This window comes from Gymnodraco acuticeps, unplaced genomic scaffold (assembly GCF_902827175.1).
Source record: "Gymnodraco acuticeps unplaced genomic scaffold, fGymAcu1.1, whole genome shotgun sequence".
Taxonomy (NCBI): domain Eukaryota; kingdom Metazoa; phylum Chordata; class Actinopteri; order Perciformes; family Bathydraconidae; genus Gymnodraco; species Gymnodraco acuticeps.
The window spans coordinates 1,521,080-1,530,410 of record NW_022990459.1 but is presented as its reverse complement, the minus strand read 5'-3'; positions in this window follow the sequence as shown (position 1 = coordinate 1,530,410).

Here is a 9,331-nt window from a genome sequence, read left to right as displayed (position 1 = left end):
AACATTTCACATTTGAAATAAATACATTTATTTAAGTTTTTCAGCACTCTCGCGGGAATATCTCCGCAATGGAACGAGTTTCAATTTTCAACTTTCGATTGCATGATATAGTCCAGATAAACACCTTCATCACACATGTTGCCACTTGTTTGTACCATTTTCAGGCGATTTGTAAAAAACGATGTGTTTTTGGATATTTGTGGAGTTAGGTGGTCCGCGAGTGTTTTTTTATTGGTTAAGTGGTCCTTGGTATGAAAAAGTTTGAGAAACACTGGTCTAGAGGCAAGAGCTTCGGAGCTAAGAGGTGGCGTCGCTTACGTCTCTCTTACGTCGAGGCGTGCAGGAAACTAAACCCACCTCCCCTGAACATGGGTCGACTGTCATGCCTGCCTACAAGCAGTAGTGCTTATAAACACACTTTATAAAGTCAGGCAACACTAACCAGGCTTCGTGTGATTCTGTTTATTTGTACCTTACTTTGACCATCCGTTCACTGTTATTGATCATTGTGGAGAGAGGCAGACATTTTGTTTTGTATTATAGCAGCTATCGGATGGAATCAATACATGGGCTGCACAGGTTGTCGTGTCCGACTATCACAAGTAGAATCATAATAAAAATACGCCGGTAAAATGTGCCTGTAGAAAACGGTTTATAACACAATAGGATAGCAATAGCAAGTAGTCAGTTTAGCTTCGGTTGCTATGCTAACATCACCCATTTTATACCAGAGAAACTTTCATAACAGCGTTGTGATGCCAAACAGCGTCAATTCAGACTGACACACATTCAGGGGAACTGGGGATATGTATCAGCTGCTTGTGTGAGTTGGAGAGTGAATACTTTAGAGCGGCCGCTGCAGTGTGAGCTAACCGGGAGCTAACGGGAGAATAAACTCCCGTGGAAGAGCAGCCAACACTGCAGCGGTCGGTAAATGCCGCAGAAACACATTAATAAACAATGAACCACGGCACTCTGGAGAAAAGCATAAGGTTGGAGAAGTCGTTATTTAATTTAATCTGGCTTCGTGTGATTAAAAGCAACACGATCATCGACCCGACGCAGTTGTTGTTGTTATGAGCGCCGTAACGCCGTTGGGGAGCAAATCAGCGATGTAAACGGTGACGTCATGACGCAGCAGCGGCAGCACCCAGTCGGGCTCTGGGCGGTGTGAACAGAGTGGGAGCAGAAAAGGGAAACCGGAGCTGAACCAGAAAAGCTCCCGCTCGGAGCTAGAAAGGGAAAAGCGCTGGTGTGAAAGCCGCATTAAAGTTCGAAATCTTTTCAAAAACCCTCTTGGATCCACTGGAGAATGCATCTTTACAATTTCAAAACAGGGCTGTTTTTCTCATGAAAAGTTTATAGAGACTCCTGTGACTCTCTCAGTAAAGCAAGGCTGGAAACATATAATAACATAATATAATATGATGCATTGCTGAAGGTTAAACTACCCAACAGTGTAGGAAGGAGTGAAATTAGCACAACCTTTTACAGCAGCAAGGCAAGTTTATTTATTTAGCACCTTTCAACACAAGGCAATTCAAAGTGACGTTAAGAGCAATAAGAAACTGCGCAGCGGAAGCACATTATAATGGCATTTAAAAACAGTAATTCTAAAGCAAAGAGAGTATAATTAACATAAAACAAGCTAATATAAAAAATACATGAATAAAAGTTACAGTGCAGTTTAAGTAATTATAAAACTACAACACAATCCCTATTTATTTTACAAAAAAGAGCAATAAGACTTATTACAAATGTCGGCTATAGGGATCATACAAACCCATTATTCTTAGAGCTAAAATTATTAAAACCGTCAGATCTTGTTGTATTCCAAATTGCACAAATCATGTTTAAGGCAAAAAACGTTCAATTACCTGGGAATATTCAGATATTGTTCAATGAAAGACAAGGGAATTATAATTTACGTGGTTCATTTATATTCACTTATGTTAGGGTGCACACAACAAAGAGAAGTGTTTGTGTTTCTGTTTGTGGGGTGAAGATCTGGAACAATTTGAGTGAGGAGCTAAAGGGATGTCCAAACATCAAACTATTCAAAAAGAGGTATAAAGACACAATTCTCACAAGGTACAGGGAGGACACTGCTAAACCAATAACTGTTTATATTCTTGTTTTGTATTCTATTTATGAATTTGTGTTTGTATGAATTTGTGTATGTACATATGTGTATATATATATATATATATAGAGACCATTCTCCTAACTTGCCTGTATATATTATATGAATGATTATATAAATTATTCAAGGTTAAAGTATACATTGATATTGTATGTTAACATATATTAAGATGTAAAAAGAAAAAAAAAAAAAAATTAAAAAAGGGAGAAGGGGTCGGATTAAATAAGTGTAAACTTCTTCCGACCCCTTTTCGGACGTGTAATTAGCTAAAGTTTTGTTGTATATTGATATCAGACAATGATACTACAGTACAGACTATTCAATTATTAATTAAATATTTCGTTTTGTTATTGCATTCATTTGTATAGTACTGTATCATGTCTGTATCATCTTTTGTTTCATTTGTATTTTCTTTGGTTTTACACGCTCGAAAAAAATAAATAAACTAAACTAAGATATGAATAGTTCAATTGATCAGTTATTATGTTAATCCATTAACTTTAAAACAATGACAGGAAGCATTTTACTGCACAATGACTACTTTTACTTTCATAGTTTAAGTACATTGACTGCTAATAGTTGCATTAATTGACTTGAGGGTTTTGAATGATGGAATTGGATAATGCTAACACTGTGATTATAATTTACAAAATTATTTATGAAACCAAATGAAACACTTTTTTGTATTTATCCTTAATATATTTCACAGTTGCAGTATTGCTGCCTTTAATTACTGTCTTTGCGGGATATGGAAGTATAATTAAATCAGTATTTGCTTCGTGATCAGGATGAATAATAACGGCTGATTGATGCCGGTATGTGATGACTGTTCATACTCAATCCAACCCCCTTCTGGCAAAAACACAGACAACATTCGACGTTTTCATTCCTGTTCTTCATCCAAATCCATTACTCACACAGTTTGGTGTGGGTGTCGGTTTACTGGTATAATGAATGCAAACAGCAGAAATAGAACAGCGTGTGGGAACCAGAGCATACATTGAGGGTTTGAATCAGACGGCTTTCGCTCACAGAGACTGGAGGTTTGTTTACCGAAGTGCCCTCATCCTGAAGGTACATTTAAACTTAGAAACATCAAACTTGTTTCCTAAGACAGTTTTATTAGATGCCAAATAGAGAAGAAGACTTTCACAGGAGTGATAGTGTCAGAGTGAAAGACAATTTGCTGCCAACACACAAGACAAAACACCAAGTCAGTATAAAACAGTCAATGTATTTTCAAAAATTGTGAATCAGAAAAGAATCACAACAGTACTTTTTTGAGCTGGCACTTTACTAAAATCAGTGGTAGACTGTGTTTAACGAACAAAATAAGCAGTATTTGTCTATTGGAGATTATATTACCTGCAGTGGAAAGTAAATTACTCAAGTATTGTGCTTGCATACTTCTACTTCACTCTCAGCTTCAGAGGACATCGTTGGACTCTACACTCACACCTACGCTGTCATTGCAGTCGCAATTTCTACAGGCTCGCACTTACCTGTTAGCATCTGGCATCTGTTAGCATCTGTTAGCATCTAGCTCTCCTGCTTACAAACTTTTAGCCATCCCTGCTTATACAAATAGTGGTTTTAGTTGTCTGCGAACTGTGGAGGCCTACTCCCACCTGTCGAGTGCGGCTGTACTGAGGTGTTTTTCCTCCGGAGACGTCGCGAAGAGACGGAGCGGCTCCACCTGTTGCTGCATGCGATCTGCGATTTACGGAGGCCTGCTCGTCGCGAAGAGACGGAGCGGCTCTACCTGTTTGCTGCCTGCGATCTGCGATCTACGGAGGCCTGCTCCCACCTGTAGAATACGGCTGTACTGAAGAGGTTTTTACCCCGGAGTCGTCGCGGAGAGACGGAGTGGATCCACGCTTCGGGCTTGGCCTGCTTCCACCGGGCGTGTGCTGCTGTGCGGAGGAGGATTTTACCACCGCTGGGGCCTGCTTTCCACCTGTCCTGGTTCTGCTGTTGCAGCGGCCTGCTTTCACCCCGGGGATACCACGGAGGGACCGGAGCGCTTCCACGCTGCTGTTTTCGCCTGTCCTTTGCTGCTGTGCTGATTTTGCTCCAGGAACATCGCGGATACTGTGTGCTGGTCTGGGAAAACGGCCCATATCGGGATTCTGCTGTGCCTGTTAACTGTTTTGGACTATGAGAAGATCTCTAGTCATTCTGAGAAGACTACTGGATTCAGGTCTGTTCTGCCACCCGCAGTGGGCATCCCCTGCAAAGGTTCGGATGTGTTGCTCAAACAATTACCGGTTGCCTTGTCACAGTCAATCTGCTCGACAAAATATGTTTGTCTTTTTTATTTTCCTGCGATGATGGTTCTTCAGGACTGCTTCTTAAGCTCTAATCACACTCTCGCAGACTTTTCCGGTGTTTCTAAATTAGATGACAATGTATTTGTGTCGTTTAAGAGGAAAATATGCCTGTTTTTGTTGTTGTTATTACTGTCAGGAAATGTACAACCTAACCCTGGTCCGCCCAGTAGTAGTAGTCAGATCGCTACTCCTGCTGATTTTAAAGCTAGGTCTGGGTTGGGTTTCATCCACTTGAATGTGCGCAGTCTGTTAGGTAAACTAGATTTTGTCCGTATCTGGGCGAGCTCAACTGACGCTGACGTCATCGTTTTATCAGAAACATGGCTAAACAAATCTATTTTGGCCTCTGACATTGCCTTAAATGGTTTTAAATGGTTTTAATGTGTATCGTACCGACCGGCCTAATAAAGGTGGTGGCGTTGCCATTTATGTTAAGAATAAGTTCAGTGTAACCACATTAGTTTCCAAATCGATCAGTAAGCAATTTGAATTTTTAGCCATAAATATAGAAGTGGCAAAGGGTCAACAGGTCATGGTAGTGAGTTGTTACAGACCCCCTCAGCTGTCAAAGACTCCTTGTCTTCACTAGCAAATCTTTTATCACAACTAGACTACAAGGAAATAGTGCTACTTGGAGATTTTAACTGGGACTGGTTAACTGCAGTGTCAGAGGATTTTAAAAACCTTTGTATCTCTTTGAATGTTACTCAGATTGTTGACAGTCCTACTCGCCCAAATATTAAGTCCCCTAATAAATCCTCCCTAATTGATCTCATTTTAACTAATGTTCCCCATAAATATTCATCTGTGGGAGTATTTGCAAATGATCTGAGCGATCACTGTGTTGTAGCCACAATTAGGGACACTAAGGTCCAAAAGGTTAAATCTCGCATTATCATTAAGAGAGACAAAAAACATTTTGTTGAGCAGGGTTTTGTGCATGATCTGTTTGATTTTGATTGGGGTAAAATCGATCTGTGTGCTGATGTGGAAACCGCATGGTCTTATTTTTATCTTGGTTTTATGGAGATCATTGATAGACATGCACCCCTGCGTAAATGTAGAGTAAAGGGACGAGACAATCCTTGGTTTTCTGCTGAGCTGTCTAGTCTCCTTCATGAGAGAAACAAGGCCTGGGCAAAGGCTAGGCAATCAGGCTCAGAGGTAGAGTGGCTGCGTTTTAGGCAGCTAAGGAATAGCTTCACTTCAAATGTCAAAAGTGCAAAGTCGAAGTACTATTTGTCAGTTACCACAGAAAACCTAAATAATCCTAGGAAATTTTGGAAAGCAATACAATCGATATCCACCGGTGAGATCCGTAATGAGCTACCTCCGTGCCTTACCACAGCGTCTGGCACTATATCGGACAGGGCCACTATGTTAAATTGCTTTAATGAGCATTTTGTGTCCTGCGGTTCTATGTTTGATTCTGTGACTAACTCTGCTTCTGTGAACACCCCAATCCGTGACTCTGAACAATGTGGTCTGGAAAACCCTTTCAGTTTTACTCCTTTTACTGTCAATGTTGTTCATGAAGCCTTATCTAAGCTAGATCCTAAGAAACCGGCTGGCCCGGACAACGTAGAACCTTTCTTTTTAAAGATAGCTGCAGATTGTATTGCTCTTCCTCTTACTACTCTTTTTAACCTCTCCCTCAGCACAAATGCAATTCCAAAAGTATGGAAGTCAGCTTATGTCTTGCCTTTGCTAAAAGGAGGGGAGGCCACCTTATTAAATAACTATAGGCCAATCTCTAAATTGTCAGTTCTGGCGAAGGTGCTCGAACGCCTAGTGAGTGAACAGGTAAAGGAGTTTTTATGTAAAAATGATATCCTGTCTAAACATCAGTCAGGCTTCAGAAAACAACATAGCACCATCACTGCCACAATGAAAGTGGTGAATGACATTACGAGTATTTTAGACAATAAGCAGAGTTGTGCAGCTCTATTTATTGACCTTTCCAAAGCGTTTGATACCGTCGATCATCGCATCTTAAAGCAGAGGCTACTCAGTATCGGCATATCCAGCCATGCAGTGGGTTGGTTTGTGAACTACCTCTCTGAAAGGTTCCAATGTGTTCACTTTGATGGGCTGTCTTCTGAGTGGTTAAACATTGCTAATGGTGTTCCTCAAGGTTCTGTTTTAGGTCCACTTTTATTCTCCATATATATTAACAGTTTAGGTGAAAATGTGGATGAAGCTACTTTACATTTTTATGCTGATGATACCGTGATGTATTGTGCAGGTCCCTCCATTAAGGAGGCTGGTGTTAAATTACAGGCTGTTTTTAACATTATTCAGACTCAGCTTGCTGAACTTAAGCTTATTTTAAATGTTGATAAAACCAAGGTAATGCTATTTACAAAAGCTAAAAAGACACCAGAGCCTGTTTTGGATATTGTTACTATGCAAGGACAAGTACTTGAAGTGGTTACCAGTTATAAATACCTAGGTATCTGGCTTGATGATTGTCTTACTTTTAAACTTCATGTCAATAACCTGCTTAAAAAGCTGAGGGTTAGACTAGGTTTCTTTTTCAGAAACAAGTCCTGTTTCTCTTTTGAAGCCAGGAAAAGGCTAGTCACTGTGACCTTTTTACCTGTGCTGGACTATGGTGATTTGATCTATATGAATGCACCTGCCCATTGCCTGGAAAAGTTAGATGCCGCCTATCACAGTGCCCTGAGATTTGTTACTAACTGTAAAGCACTTACTCGTCACTGTACCCTACAGTATATGCCAAGGCAGGTCTGCCTTCACTTACTGTACGGAGGCTCGGTCATTGGTACATGTTCATTTACAAAGCCATGTTGGGTAAACTACCTTTTTATATCTGCTCTCTGATCTCTCGACAAATTGAAAGTACATATTGCCTGAGATCTCATGATGTTGTTTTATTCAATGTGTCAAGTGCTAGGACTGTCTTAGGGAAGAAAGCTTTTAGTTGTGCAGCTCCACTAAATTGGAACAGTCTGCAAACATGTTTAAAACTGAGCACTTTGGTTCCCCTGCATCATTTTAAAACTCAGCCGGGTGACATGCTGTTTGATACTCATGGTACCTGTCACTGTAAATAGAGTTTGTAAACTGTACCCTGTACATTATGTTGTATGTCATCCTTATTGTTGTTCTGTTGTTTTTAAGTTACATGTGTAACTAATGTCCTGCAGGTCACCTTTGAAAAAGAGATCTTTTGATCTCAAGGGGCTTTCACCTGGTTAAATAAAGGCTACAAACAAACAAACATGAATATTTAAATGTTATGCTACATGTACTTTTACTCCACAAAATGTTTGATGCAACTAAGGTACTTTTCCTACTTTATTTATTAAACATTCCGTCATTAGTTAGTTACATGCTTACATGAAATTATGCAATATTGAACTCCTACGTAACAGAGGCGGATTTAGGATTGTAGGAGATCCGGGGCTTAGCCCAGGAGTTGTTGGGGGGGGGGAGGATCTTTTTTTTAAATATTGAAGTTAAAAGCATCAATCTGGTGCACTTTGAGAGCAACATTAACCCTACCTTAATAACACCTTAAAGCAGACAAAAGGCACTGGAGAACACTTATTCATTAACACCCTTTAATGAAGCAAGCTAATGCCTTAACTCACTCAAATACAGTCGTTTACTTATTTCGGTGAAACGAATGTGCGTAGACTTTTAAAGAATGCAGATAGTCTCACCTTGATTCTGGCGTATTGCTTATCGTTTTATAGATCTATTCTCATCCACCATCTTTGTTTGTGACGTAAAGAGTGTAAGAGTCACGTTTCTGAATCGGACACTGAATGCAGTCACAGCCAATCGGAGTCTGATTCAGAGGGTTGCCTGTCAGTTCCGTTGCCTGTCAGTTCCGTTGCTATGGTTCCGTTGTTATGTGTACTGAAACCAGAGCTGGTATACTTCCACAAACGAAAACAAAATAAAAATTGTAATACGTTATTTTAGTGTCTTAAAAGTAGACTGAGGTATGAAGGGTTAACGTTACATCTTAGGATAATTTGTTGTCATTTAGTTCTGTATACATACTAACATATAAGGGTATATTTAGTGTGGTTACTCCATGTTTACTAGCTATAACATTAACATTACATCACTCTTTTTCACTTCTTACTCAATCAGCCAGAGTGCAGATATCACCATTAGATTCACAAACCTGAAACATCATCTATTTCTTCACTGCTGGTGATGACATTGTTGTCAGCTGCTGATACTGCTGCTGCTGCTGCTTGTGGCGCCTGCTTCGATGAAAATAACTTTCTAATATCCATAACTTTATAGACTATTAGCTTAAAACTCGTCAGGCACTAGGAAGGATCACTTCTTCTCCAGGGCAGGGAAGGCTACGCAGTATGCAGGCTACTGTCCCGCAGCGGCTGCCTCTCTGGTGGACTCCGGTACTGCACATTACTCCCGAGACGTTTTGGAAAAAGAAAAACATTTAATTTTTTTTTAAGTGAAACATCCGGGGCTTTTCAGAAAACATCCGGGGCTTGAGCCCAAGTAGCCACCCCCTAGCGCCGCCACTGCTACGTAATATACAAATTATTTTGAAAAAATAACTACAATTGGCTAAACTTTGACACATTGCAACATTATACATGATATGAAATGTATTTGTGTGTGAGTACACAGTTATAATACAATACAAAGAAAACAAATTCTGCATAACCAGTACTTTTACTTCTGATTAATTTTGCTTATATTACTTGTGTACTTCTACTTAAGTAAAATGTTCTATTCAGGACTCTTAATTGTATTAATGAAGTATTTAAAGATCATAGTGTTACGCCCAGGTCTAGGGGAACCTACTGTAGGCGCAGCACAAAATTGCACACTCCCCACTCCCAAG